This window comes from Onychostoma macrolepis, chromosome 17, assembly GCF_012432095.1.
Source record: "Onychostoma macrolepis isolate SWU-2019 chromosome 17, ASM1243209v1, whole genome shotgun sequence".
Lineage (NCBI taxonomy): Eukaryota > Metazoa > Chordata > Actinopteri > Cypriniformes > Cyprinidae > Onychostoma > Onychostoma macrolepis.
Genome location: NC_081171.1, coordinates 7475972 through 7491682, shown reverse-complemented (window position 1 = coordinate 7491682; position 15711 = coordinate 7475972).

The window sequence follows — 15711 nt, the reverse complement described above, 5'->3', positions numbered from 1 at the left end:
ATTCAAAAGTCTAACAACGATTTTTTATTTTTTTTTTATTTATTGCACTTTGTTACAATTTATCTACTGTTCTTGCAATTACACAATCCAGATGTTTAATCAGATGGTTACTTGTAAAATCTGTACAGTTGCCCACCAGCTAAAATTGGCTGAGTAAATGAGATGAGTTTGCCTCTTCTAAGATTAATTAACCATCTTTCTTTATCACAGCTGATTCAGTGTGCAAAAATGAAATCAGAATGGCAGGTGTGCATGAGCATCAGCAGTGTTTGTATATCTCTGCTTTGATGTTCTTAGCAATTGGATTTGGTTTCTACAGTATTTGCATGATGATCATCTGGTTGAAGTGTCTGCAAAGTCGCAAGATCTTGCATAAAGTAATATTTGTTGTAATTGGGCATATATATATTTTCAGATAGTTCTTCCTGAAACATTTCTCAAACCTGCTTAACTGAGTTTGTGTTGGCTGCTGTTTCCTCTCTTGGTTATGGAGCAGGGTTTTATTAGATTTTTCCCTCATAAGGTCCTCACCAGTGCAGCGTTAGATTTAAAACCTTTCTCTGAGTGTCTCCAAAGACCCAACCGGAGGAGAATGTGTCGATGGAAATGCTCAGTGCTGCCGCTACACACGAAATGAAGGATGTACTCTTACAATCGTTTTGGCAGTGTATTCAAAGTCCCTCTGGCAGGTCAGTTCACTCTGTGGCTAGATTGGTAACAACTCCAGGCAACTGTTTTCTATGTAGGTGTGGTCGTACAAGTACAGCTCCTATATACTTGAATACAGAAAGGTGGAAATCTATAAAACGATTTGTCGAGATTGTGTTTCAATAACATTTAAAATTTTAGTTTTTGATCTCAAGTGATGTTACATGCACATTCAGTAAAATTTCTTCACACAAAATCTCAAATTTCTTCTCAATCTCAATACAAAAAAAAAACATGCAGACCTCTGTGGCACATTGAATCTGAGGTGGGTTTTATTTCTCATAAGAAGAAAAAATTATTAGAACCTTAAATCTGTGTAAAGATTTTTTTTCCCCCTTTGCTTCTCTCCAACCTTGCTGGGTTAAATCATCCTTTTCCCAGCATGAAAAGAGTCATGCACTCCATGGAGATCTGGTTAACCTGGAGAAACACTGACCTCTCTGTTTACCCAACGATAACAATTCTATTTACAAAGGTGCCCAGGGTGATAGTGAGCCAGTCCTCCATTGGATTGAAAACATCTCAACTGTTTGTGCCAGACTGACGCTAGTGGACTTTGCGTTCTCAAGAACAGATTTGAATATGGTAATGCTATGGATTTTTGGTGCTTGGTAGTTCCATGGTAGCCTTTTGAAGTATCATAATACTGTGGTATCATAATAATGTGGTAATTATTCAGTACCATGCATATTACATATTTTTTTTTTTTTTTTTTTTAACGGCCACTTGCACAGACTCTGACAGACAAAATTAGCTATTACTCAAGTTAAATATTTATCGATAGTTACATACGAAAGCATATTTATCACTGCCAGTGCGGTCTGTAACGACCCTCATCCATTAACTTCTTCAGGGTGTAGTTTCCTACATTGATTTAGAATACTGTTATTCATATGTAATGTGAACTGACTCAGTATAGATGTATTTTTACCACATGGGGGCAGAAGAACATTAATTAATAGATTGTGTATGTGTGTGACCATGGTGGAAAGCATTGGGGATGATTTTTTCTCTATTCAGTTTTCCAAAGAAGGGAAACCTCCATGTTTAGCTGCAGCACAGCATTATGGGATATTGTACAATGACCAACATTAATTCCAACAAATATAAGCAATTTTACTTATTTAACTTAACAAGAAAGTATCTTTAGTAACGTTATCAAACCGTTTTTTTTTTCTTTAAATATGTATGAGTCTAGACTATGCAATTGTTATTGTGTTGGTTGTGCCAAATGTATATATTCAAAAGTGAACCAAAAGATGCATTTTAAATATTTTCTTAAATCCATTAATTTACAGTTCATTTACCACATTATGGAGTCTCTTTTGCATATATATATATATATATATATATATATATATATATATATGTGTGTGTATGTATGTGTGTAATATACAGTTGTGCTCATAATTATTCATACCCTTGGTAAATATGATCAAAGAAGGCTGTGAAAATAACTCCGCATTGTTTATCCATTTGATCTTTCATTCAAAAATGTAAAAAAATCTAACCTTTAATTTAAGTAAAAAAAAGAAGAAGAAAGAAGTAAAAGTGCGGGAAAATCACATTATGAAATGAATATTTTTCTTTAGTACACAGTGGCCACAATTATTGGTACCCCTAAAAAATTCTTATGATTGAAATATTTCTGAAGTATATTTCCATTCATATTTGCAATTTTTTTTTTTTTTTATCACACCAGGGTGACTAGGAACATGAAATTATCCAGCCATGGCTTCCTGTTTCACAGGAATATAAATATGAGGGGAAACAAAGGCCAAATTCCCTTAATCATTGATCACAATGAGTAAAATCAAAGCATGTATTTCTGATGTGAAGTTTCACAAATTAGAAAGTGGCTGTAAGAAAAGAGCTAAAGCATTAAAAATTCCCATTTCCACCATCAGGGCAATAATTAAAAAGTTCCAATCAACAGAAAACATTACAAATCTGCCTGGAAGAGGACGTGGGAACAAAAATGGGCCACTGAGAACAAAACCAAGCTTCTGCCATGGCCGTCCCAGTCCCAGACCCGACCCCTATAGAAAATGATTGAACTGAAGAGAAGTACTACTAACATGGAGCTGTGAATCTGAAGGATCTGGAGTGATTCTGGATGAAGGAATGATCTCTGATCTCTTGTCAGATGTTCTCCAAACTTATCAGGCATTATAGATGAAGACTCAGAGCTGATATCTTGGAAAAAGGAGGTTACAAAAAGTATTGAATAAAAGGGTATGATTAATTATGGCCAATGTGTATTAGAGAAAAACATTTATTTCATAATGAGATTTCTCTCCCATTTCAAATTCTTATTCTCCAATGAAAGGCTACATTTTTGTACATTTTTCAAATAAAAGATCAAAAGGTGATGATACAGCTTTATTTTCACAGCCTTCTTTGATCATATTTACCAAGGGTATGAATAGTTTTGAGTATATATACTGTATACTGTATATAATTTATTAATCTGGCAGTATCTGATGTGGTGCTTAAGGAGGTGCAATATAACAATCTTAAGAGTTGTGATTTGTGTTTTTTTTCTTTTTTCTTTTTTTGCTGGTGGCATTTGTGCATATGAACAAAACATGACAGGCAGGTTTAGCATCTGCCAAGAAGATGTTTATCTATGTGTGAAGTTGACAGCAGCTACAATTTTTGCTCGTGTCCTGTTGTCACGGACGATATGTGTTTTACACATATGTAAAGTGACGTGGTACCATTTATAAGAATTGCTGACAGGGAGATCCATCAGGCCACATGACATGATGGAAGCAGAAAGGTGTCACGGCCCATTTACAGAGTGTGAGTCAGGGATGTAAAGGCTGTCAGTGTTCTTGAATGAGAATCCAGTAACCGGTACAAGCTAATCATGTTGTCTTCCACTGATTTTTATAGTGAGTTATACTTTAGTATCGGGACCAATTCTCACTATTAACTAGTTGCTACAAGTGGCTGTTTTTAGTACTTATAAAGCACATATTCTGCATGACTATATTCTACATCCCTAAATTTAACAACTATACTATCTTATAACTTATAACTATCATATTCCTTTTAATAATTTTTACTTTACTAAAGTCACTTATGGTCACCAAGGCTGTATTTATTCAATCAAAAATACAGTATATTGTGAAATATTATTACAATTTAAAATAACAATGGATGGATCCTTTAATTAAGTGAAAAATGTAAGACTGATAATGATAGCTTACCTCTTGTCAACCAGCAGCACAATTCAGTATTGTTCATCCTTGTCATTGCACAAACCGTACTATAGTTCAGATCTTAGTGTCTTCATGAAAGTTTTGTTTTTTACTTTGGGTTAAATGGTTTTTATGCTGCTCTGTGCTGATGATCTTGCTGTAGTGATGCTGAGGTTACTCCAGTAGCTGACTTTTCATGTCATCTGAGTCCCTGAGCTTCATCTTGGCCTCCAGCTGTGCTGACGGGGGCCTGTGGTTAAAAGCCTGGCCTGCCAGCGCTGAATAATGAATAGGTAATACGGTGAGCTTCCTGTCAGCGAACACCTGTGTTGAGCCTGGGTGATGCCACCCTGTCACTCTGAGCAAGATGTCTGCTGGCCGGTATGATTTACTCTTACACTTATGGCTGTGGGATAGAAGTGGCTGTGTGTATTTGTGTGAGGAGGACACAAACTTTTGACCATAACTGCCAACCTCCTGCTGGCTGAACATGTGGAAAATGGTTCACCATCACATCATATGCCTATTAAGTTTATTTTATTACTAATTTTAGTAGCACTTTAAATTGGGAATATTAATAACTATTAACTAAAGGTCCCATGGCATGAAAATGTCACTTTATGAGGTTTTTTAACATTAATATGAGTTCCCCTAGCCTGCCTATGGTCCCCCAGTGGCTAGAGATGGCAATAGGTGTAAACCGAGCCCTGGGTATCCTGCTTCGCCTTTGAGAAAATGAAAGCTCAGATGACCCAATCTGGAATCTTCCCTGTATGTCGTCATACGGGGAAAGGTTACCTCCCCTTTCTCTGCTTTGCCCGCCCATGAGAAAATGAGCTACTACCGTGCGAGGCGAGCGCAATATTTTTTTTTTCTCCTTGAGAGTCATCATGGCTTGCAAACGAGCGAAGCATGGAAGTTGCTCAGTGTTTGGATGTACAAATGAACACCTAAGTATTTTTTTAGTTCCTTCATCCGAGCCTATGGCTAGCATTAGCTACATGATAATAACTGTAACAGCATACATAAACAAACCAACTAAAGTACCGTATCCAGACACAATTAAACTAACCATAACATCTTCATCCGGTGCTTCTCCATCCGGATCAGATTCTGGGTCAAACTGAAAAGCTTGAACGACTGCGTGTCTACGAACCATTGCAATACATCCACTGTCAACATTAGCGCATGCTGGTTTTATTACTTGTAATCATCCATCATTATTCATTTTTTTATTACTTGTAATCATCCATCATGATGTCCTTACTAAGTTTCTGGACCTTGATCATGTTAGGATCCTTGCTGTCTATGGGAGGGTCAGAGAGCTCTTGGAATTCATCAAAAATATCTTAATTTGTGTTCCGAAAATGAATGAAAGTCTTACAGGTTTGGAACTACATGAGGGTGAGTAATTAATGACAGAATTTTCATTTTACTTCCCCTCCAGTACTGCTTTTGACTTATTTCTTCATTTTGTTTTATTACTTGTAATCATCCATCATTATGGATGACATGGCACATATACACTGGGGTCTGAAACTCTAAGTCCACATTGATTGAAAATCTCATTCATACATGGAAATAAACAGTTTTGGGTTTAGAAAAAAAAAAAAAAACATAAAATGAATGATATAATTATATAATAATAATACTAATACTACTAATAATTTGTATTTTAATTATTTGATACTTTTTGTTTATAATGAAAGTATTTTAATTTGCTTGTTTTTAATTTATTTTTCATTTTATATTTATTTTGTTTGTTTTATTTAGATTAAGTCTTATTATTAAAATAATGTATTTTGCATTTTAATAAATACAATTTGTTACAATTAGTGTTACAATTGTATAACAATTAACTTTTGAACAGCACTGTACTTGTTACAAAAAAAAGTTTCAAAGTGCATTCAATTCGTCATTAAGTGACCAAAACTAGATTTTCAACATTTGTTTTTTTTAGCTTATGATATCATATTCCTTTTAATAGTTGAGCGTTTTTGTTCTCTGTTTTGATCGATAAATCCTGTGTACTATTGACTACAATGGATCATAGCCTCCCTCTTGCATTTGGATTCCCGTTGATGTTTGTTTGTGCTCGGCTCAGCTTGTGTAAGAGCGTAATGGTGTCGAGAAGCTATTTTGCCACAAATGAAGGAAAAAGCACAACTGATAGTGGAAATGTTTGCTGAATGAAGCCACTGCTCTCATGTGAGAGGACATGTATATCTGTCAGGACTTAAATAGTTTATCCAAAACCTGTTTGCGTCTTTTCAATCATGCCTCATGCAGAAGAGCGTCGCTTTGAAGCTCTTAGGGTTCAGGGACAGTAAAATCAAAATCCACAGGCAGTACGACGCATTACAGGAAAAAGTAGTAAAGCCTGGCGGATCCGAAGCAAAAGTTTGCGACTTCCATTTGATTTGTCAAGCCTCCCGTGAGGAAAGGCAGCCTACATGATCTGTAGTCATCTATTTATCCGTCTGTGGGAAGTAAGAGGTAGACTCATTAAATCCCACACTGCAGGATGTTCTAATTCCGTTCTCTCATTTACGTCGATGACTCAAATTTTGGACAGACTTCAAGAAAGTGTATCTGTAAATGTGGCAGTTGGGAGACCATTAGTATAGTACAGCAGTAACAAGCCCGTGCAAACAATAGCCCTCAATCTTTCTTGTTTTGAAGAAGCACAAACATTAAAGCTTGATGCTCATTTTTATGCAAGTTCACAATATCCATTAATCTAAAAAAATCTCACTGCTCTACACTAATGACTCATCTCGGATTGTAATAAATGTATTTCAGGTGCAGTATATTTTGCTGCTCGCTTGTGCAATTACTTTAATCTTTGTTCAGGTTGGATTGGCGTATCTCATTGTTCTATCCCTAATCAGATATTTTTTAAATGAAAAACTAGATGAAAATGCATTAAAACAAGATAAATCTACCAAAAAGGTATTAAGACTTGTTTTCAGAAAATGTGTCTTGAATAACTTAAAAGTATTTGGGAATTATATTAAATATTTATTTGCCATGTTTTTGAAAGAAATTAACATTTTATTCAGTAAGCATGCAATGAATATATCTAAAATGACAGTAAAGGCAAGACAAGATTTGTTTCAAATAGATTCTGTTTATTTGACATTTCTGTTCATCTAAGAATCCTGACCAAAAAACAAGAAAAGTACAACAGTTTTCACAAAAATATTAAGCGGCAAAACTGTTGTCAGCATTGATAATATTAAGACATGTTTCTTGAGTAACAAATCAGCATATTAGAATGATTTCAGAATAATCATGTGACACTGAAGACTGGAGTAGGCCTAATGATGCTGAAAATTCAGCTATATTTTAAGTTATTTTAAATTTACTGTATTTTTTCAGTATTACTGTATTTTTGATCAAATAAATAAGAGGCTTCTTTAAAACCTTTTTTTTTTGCTGTCTACAATTTGGATATAACATGCCTCGAAATGAGGCCAACCGCAAATAGAGACACATTAAGGACTCACGGCGAGTACAAACTGTGCCATGCGCATGAGAAATGACCATTCCCAAATATGACATGAAACCCATGTGCATTTATTCTGACATATTGATTCTTGAAGTGTACAGTGCTTAAACTGCTCATAATAGTCTCTGAAGGATAACTGACTCCAAACATTTCCCTTTGTATTTGTAACTCTATTAATGAAAAATATCCCCAGTAGTGTTGAATGATATGAACTGTGTCCTCTTCTTAATGAAATAATGAGCTCTCCTGAGATCCGGGAGTCCCTGCCCTACGCTTTGGCTTTGTGTCTGAGGAACAATGCACAGCAGTTCTTGGCCATACAGAACGCTATCTGATCGTCTCTTGATGGATGACTTTCTCTAGCCAAATCCTCAGGGGAGTTGAGAACATAATGTAGGGCCTGGATAGTCCATGTATCGCACTGTAGCTCATTGCTGCTGGACTGAGGATAGCCAGTCACTGACCTGAGAGAAAATGTCATAATGAGTAATGCAATGCGTAAAAAAAGGTTTACCCTCATGTTGTGTTCCGTTCATTTTGGCCCGGAGAGGATTGTTAATGCTTGTTAATGTTATCGCATTGGACTAAAACTTACTGACTTGACTCATACAGCTTTTAGCCCCCCAGAAATGGTGATCATTTTTGTACTTTTAATTTTTCCCCTGCCTTGTTACACTTGTGGTGATCCCAGTCAAAAATGACCAGCCTACAAGAAATAATGACTCATAAATTCTGCTGGATTCGATCATTTTGTCATCTTGATTTCTTTCAATTAGCACAGGTTTTGTATTTTTTGGAACTGAATGATCTAAGGCCTCATTGATCTGAGCTTATACACCTCAGTTTTTAAGTGATAATTGGCAAAATTATCCACAAATAATGCTTGTTTTCACTCAAAAACTGAGGTGCATCAATGAGGCCTTCGATCATTCAGTTCTCCCCCCCCCCAAAAAAAAAAGAAAAGAAAAGAAAAACCCTATATTACTTTAAATAAAATGTCGATAGGACTGAATTCAAGATTTGGTGATAATATAGCATGAGAGATTTGCAAGCAATCTGGTTATTTTTGATGCAGAACACCAAACGAAGTAAAGGATTTTCAGCACAGCAGAAAGGTTAAAGGGATAGATCACCTAAAAGTTTTTTTTTAATTTTTTAATTTTTTTATTATTTACTCACCTTCTTGTCCTTGCAAACTATTTTGACTTTGTTTCTTTTGTGGATTTTTTATTTATTTATTTTTTTTCTGGATTCCATTTTTTTTCCATTTTAATTTTTCTATACTCTGCTTTAATGGTAAAAAAAAAAAAGCATGTCTAATTAATTTAAATCATGAAACTTAAACAATTTAAAAGCAATTTATTAAAAGTTCAACAAAAAATACATGAAATCTGTTTTTTTTTTTTAGTTTTAGCAAATTCTGTTTTCTCCATTAACTTTCAGGATTCCATAATCAAAAGCATCTCTAATGAATTGATTTTATAAAATAAATATTTATAATTTTTTTTAGAAATACTGTTATGTATTTAAATTTTTCTGGTAAATAAATTCTCAGAAATACTTTTTCTGGTAAAGTTTCCTTAAATTATGTTTTATTATTAATAATATATTAATAGTAGTAGTAGTAGTAGTAGTATATAATAATAATAATAGTAGTTTTTCTCAAAAGAAAAAGTAAAATGCTCATGAAGTGACTTAGAGAGCAGTTCTAGAGGTTATGTTTACATGCAGAACATGCAGGATACGTATTTAAATAGTATTTTTACGGTTTAATATTCATGGACACTAGTCCATATCGCATTTTGATTTAAGTGTACTGACTTACTTTTGATTTATTCATCCAAAATTTGGCAAATTCCGCATTATACAGTAAATTCCATTTTTATGAATGGATTACGCGATTCTGTCTGCATTTTCCACATTGTGGAAATCATAGGGCTCTATTAACTATGTTCTTTGTATTAGTGAGTTGAATTTGAGAATCATATTAGTCTTAATGATTCATTCATAAATGGTTCATTGCACCAAATCAACTGTGAATTTAAAAGATCTGACTTAAATTTTTTTTAAAATATTTTCTTTTGTTATATCTTAAAAATGCTAATTTGGTAATTATGGAAGGCACACAAGGGTTAATGTGTAAAATGAATCACAAATTCTGTGTAATTAAGGTTAAATGTATCTTTGTCTCTTTAAAATGAATGACTAACATTTTATGGGCCAGTCACAGATGTGTGCTCGTTAAAGATAGCATTCTTTGAGTGATTCATTTTATGATTCACACTGTTTTAATGCCAGTTGTGATCCACCCACACGTTGCATTGCAGGTTTAGATCTTCACACCTAATGCTTGCAAAGACGCACACACCCATCATCATGAGGAGATTACAAATCAGAGACTGTTTTCTTACTTTAGATGAAAAAAATAAAATAAAAATGCTCTATGCATGGAGTGGGCATACTTATCAAATATTATATCAAAGTATGAGTAATTTTATATCATGGTAATGTTATATATCAGAGTGTAGTTATTTTTGCTTTTGGAAATTCAACAAAGATTTTTATGTATTAGATCATATAGTAATATAGCATATTTTTGGACCGTGCAGTGAATTTAATTGATTGATTGATTGTTATTGCTCAGTGGTGTACCATAGTTCTTGGTAGCTCCGCCCACAAGTAGCGATGACATTCAGAAGTGTTCAAAAAACTTCCTTGTTTTTTATTTGAGGTCATTGTGCCTTTATTTTGCATTCATGCATTTGGTAGATGCTTTTATTCAAAGCGACTTAAATTGCATTTATATTTGCAAATGTATTTTGCTATTTCTTTGCAATCAAACCTGTGGCATTGGTGTTGCTATTACTTCTGTGCATTTAAAAAAAAGCCTAGACGGCATTGATTAGGCTAGATTAATTATAATTGTACTGTATTCTTGCTGTAGATCCTCTGATAACTCAAAGTTAGTCTAGCAACATGGATTTTATTTTGTGGGTGCGTGATAACAGCATCAGGCTTTGGGGTGAAAGGAAATTGTCATTGCTGTTCAGTGCATAAACTGGACAGCACTGCTAATTATGGCCTTACCTTTTCATGGTTATAGATCTCATGACTTCAGTTTGTGACCATATTGATTTTATCATTTTCCTCTGCTGCAGTCCCCACAAAGTGTACTTTATGAATGTGATTACATGATACTGTTACTGTAATATTGCAGACAGTCAGTGCACTAGTTGGCAAAGGCAGCTTTACACCTCGGTGAATTTTCCCATGAGCCTCCAAACAATAGAGGATGAGTAGGAGGGACAAACATTATAATGACGATGGTGCTAATCTAATTGTGCTGGCTGGCAGGAACACTATAAGAAACTGGCTCATTTTTCACAGTGTTTGCCCAGACAATGTCTGGAGTAGCTGTAGTAAACAAATCTACGTCTATGACACATTTAGAGACGAGAACAGAAGCTACATTCTTCCCTTGCTGGGTATTACCAAAAGTCTTAGTTTATAAGAGAGCTGGGAGAATCAAGGAGGTCTGAAATAACTCCTTGGTTTCATAGATCCCGCATGAGTACACAATGTGATTGTCATATTTGCTCTTGAGCACTCATGCAATTTTATCCAATCAACTAAGCTATAAATGTTATTTGAGTACTTTGAATATCATAAGACCCACTTTTTGGGTTGCAGGTGTGGAAAATGCAATGTAATAAAAATCAAGTAACCACATACACTGAAAAAAAAATGATGTAGGATTTTCACTCAGAAGTTTCTAGTGAATTTTGCAAAAAATTACAAAGAGATGGTAAATGTGAAATTTTGTTGAAGCTGAAGAACTAAAATGCTTTTTTTCTTAGCATTGCATACTTACATCTTACCAAAACACACTCCAGTAGTCTTTGTTTTATTGACACCTTTGAAAAATCTTTTTTATTTATTTTTTTATTTTTGCAGTACATGTTAACCAATTCAAAGCATGCCCCATTTTCCAAAAGCATTGTTTCTCATCTGTTGAGATCTATTTTTGGGTTGCAGGTATGGAAAATGCAGTATATTAAAATGCAACTAACCACATACATTGAACAAATTGTTGCAGGATTTATTTTAAAACAATTTTCACTCAGAAATTGCTAGTGAATTTTACAAACAATTACAAAGAAATTATAAATAATGCATCGTTGAAAAAAAAAAAAATAAAATCATGTTGTACATGTTGAAAAAAGTGCATTTTCTTACTCATATTTTGAGACCCATTTTAGGGGTTGCAGGTGGAAAATGGAATAAAATAATAAAATGCAACTAAACACATACTCTGAAAATAAATAAATGGGTATAGTATTTACTTTTATGCAGAAAAAGTAAAGTTAAATTTCTCAACTAATTACAAAGAAACTGTGCGTAACATTAAATTAAACATGATTTTTTCTTAAGTAGAAAGAGTAGTAAGTAAATGATAAAAAAGTAAATGATAATTAAAAAAATAAGTTTTTTAACTTAACTTTTTTTTAAAAATGATTATTTACTTAATAATTTTAAAGCAACATGTTTCCTCAATTTTTTTAAGTTAAGTCAACTTAGCACGTTTTACAGTGTTGTAAAACACTCAAATAATATGTTTTCAACTTAAGATATTTTTTTAACTTGTGCAATTAGAATTAATAACAAATGCTGTGTGAATTTTACACTTCGTAGAAGCTAGCAGAGTTTGGCAATTCCTCAAACCATGAGCAAACCTACATTTATGTAAAAGAAAATGTCTATACAAATATGGGTTAGGATTGGTATAGTGTTGGATCACTACATAATTTCCAATGTAAAATCTCGGTTCTGAAGCAAAACCATTTGAGAACCACTGTGGTAGAACTTTAATTAAAAGTAGACTTCCTCTCTCTCTCTCTCTATCAAAAGGCTTTTCCTTCCATTGAGCAGGCTTCCTTTCTTTGTAAAAGTAGATGAGAGTCGCCAGTCTTTTGGAACCACAGTCAGGGCCACTCATTTGTTTGTGTGCCAGAGGAGAGAAAGCCATAATTTTACTCTGTCTATGAGAAGAGGTTGCTTTTGATGATGTGACGTGTGTGGCGGCGGGAAGCCGAGGGACGGACGCATAATGTCGAAGATGAATAAGCAAATGTGTAAATCGATGAACTCGGGCCCCGGTTCTCTTTATGAAGCTTGTCGTAAAGCCATCATTTAGGATTTGTGTCGGCATAAACAACCTGTCTTGGCTTTTTATGGGAGGTATGGAGGAATGGAAAGTGCCTATATTGCCGAGACAATTTTGCGGATGACCTTTAGTTTAGTGGCTGTCAATTTATCCTGCTGAGTGAAAAAGCAAAAAGGAAAAAAATGTAAGAGCAAATGCTCTCTGACAAGGCCGGTTTTCAGAGCAATCCAGAACGTATTTAGAGATATCTGTAACTGTTTCAGGTTGTTGCTGATGGACTGCCCTCTCTTGACTTCGCCTTTCAAGACTATTCTCAGGAGGGACCAGTCACATTATTACTGCAAATTTAGGCAGCCTGGATAAAACACCTAGTGTGGTTTGCAGGAGTGGGGGAGAAATGTTAGTGTTGCGTCTATATCGTTATTTTTGCTCCCCATCAGGTTTCTTTTCAGTTTTGCCATGGCGAAATGGGCTCATTGAGAGGGTGTGCACTTGTCCCGTAGCATAGCTGATGGAGAGCCAGACATTTATGGACCCCCAGGCCACTGTTAGGCTTGGGAATTATGAAACTCATAAAACTAGCTTGACTCAGGCAGCTAGGCAGACATAATGAAAGGAGGGCCTTGAGACAGAGAAATCACCAGTCCGAGTTTGGAAATGTCACCCAGACTTACGATATGATCAAGAGGACTGTCTCTGGTGCTCAAGGTGTCCTCTAAATTGAGCGCTCTGCGTATAGAACGCCATGATAAGACAATGACCGATAGAAGCATTTAACATTTCTATACTTGCTGCTACAGTTTTTGCTTGGTCATCAGAATAATTCACTTATACATCCTCTTATCATTTATTCACCTTCATGTTGTTGTATGAGATTCATCCATGGATCATGCAATGCAATAATATTTATTTTCCATATTTTGGAGCTTCAGAAAGGTTGCAGAAGTAATCGACTTGAGTCACATGATAGCTTTGTGTGATGAACATCAAAAAATGAGATGTGATTTCTTCAAAATGCTGAGATCTACCTCAGCTCTCCTTGGTTGCAATGAACGATTTGTTCTTTTGAGTCAGATCTTTTAACCAGATCTTTTTCTGTGATTTATTCGCAATTCAAACTGATCTGGTTCTCAGGTTCAATTCAGTGACTCAATGACTCAATGTCCCAGCGGTTGAAGCTCACTAGAGGGGAAGATTATTAGTGAATTTCAGTGTGTTTCTCACAAAACCCTATTTTATGACTTCAGAAGACTTTGAATACAGCACACAGGCTTTTTATGATAATTTTATGGTATTTTGGGTCCATTATGAAGCTTGAAAGCTCCGGTCCTTATTCATTGTAATTGCTTTGATTCAAAAACGACCAGCACAGTCCTCAGTACCTTGAAAGCAAGGAAATCTTACTGGTTTGAAACAACATGATGGTGTGCAAATGATCACAGACAGCGTAATTCTTCTGTAGCTGGACAGACGAATTACATTGTCCTAAATATGACTTTTTAAAATTGTATTCATTGATATAGTGAAATGTTAATATTTTAATGCATTCAAATATTTATATATTTTAACATTAAATATTATTTTGTTTTTAACCCAGGGTCTCCTTGCTAAATGAAACTTACGCCACTAGATCTCACATCTTACACTTCTTACCCTGGGGTGCCAAATTATTCTAGACTGCCACTGAAATGACTAGTGATTATTTTATGAAGACAAAATTGTGTTATGAGTATTACATTTAACACTACAAGGGAACACCGTGGTAGACCTATACTGGGCAAAAGTTGGCAGGAAAAGAGGTTTACATTAGAAATGTCCAATTAAAAGATAAAAGGTTTTGTGGATTTGATCGGCACAGAGAAAATAATTTTCTGCTTTTCATGTTGTAAGCGGAAATTGGTAAAGGACAGATGGGCTTTCCCATTGAAGTTGGGAAAGAGCACAGTTTTAGTGTAATTGAAGTTTTAATGACAGGTCCACGATCTTTGATCTGGAAGCCAGACCCTTGGAAGAGCAGGCCGAGGAGATCAAGGTAAATTCGGTGGAGGGAGAGGATGCTCCGAGATCACCAATAGCAAGCGAGAACAGAAAGAATCATTAAATCACCCAGCTGTTAACAGGATGGAACAGAAACGCCATCTCCAATAACAGTCTGCCTTCTGACGCTTAACACCCATGTTTACACCTGGCCTAGCAGCAGGATGTAATGAAAGCTAAGTGTTGCGGCATATGTGTCAAACTCTGCTGTTTCCCCTGGTGTATTGTTGGAAAATAGGTTTTAAAAAATCCTCCTTCCTCTCCTGTGGACAGATAAGAAAGCAAGCAGATAGGTGGTGGCTTCCAACAGAAGATCAATTTTTAACTGATGCACTATAGTTCATCTTCAGCTTGCCACGAGGAACTGCCTGAGCATAAAGTGGGTATTGGTGAAATCTTTATGAGCGTATCAGTCATTTGTGATTCGATAATTAGGACCCAAGCACCCAAAGTTTTCTTCTTATTTTCCTGCCTATTCCAAATAGCAGCCCCTAGAACCATATGGCAATCTAATTGGATCTCTAATGTTTGCTAACGTGTATCTTAACCAAATGTATTCTTGAGGCAGTGCTGCATAATAGTTATTAAATATTTTTGATAAATATCATACAGTTTGCATGTAGCATCAACGAATAAGCAATGACTTGACATGAGTTCATATCTTTGCAATGCTTCATTGCATGCGTAATGAGTTACTGTCACTATGGCATTAAACATTATCAAAAAATTGTACTGTAAATAAGGTCTAGATTTGTGTTGTTTTGCTTGATGTGTGTTTAGAAATATGTAAAATACTATAATTAATTTTTAGAGTCCCCCCCACACAATCTTTCCACCATTTTGAGTCAATGCATATTATGGTTATAATAGTTAACTAAAACTTATTATTTTAAAAATATTTGCATTACTTGAAAAAAAAAAAAAAAAAAAAAATCATTTATTTGATTCAGATTAGTTGCCAATGAAATGCTACTTGAGAGAAAATAAACTTTAACTGGTATTAAATAAAAAATAGCACTGTCCAACGATTAATCGCATCCAAAATAAAAGTTTTTGTTTACATAATATGTGTGTGTACTGTGTAT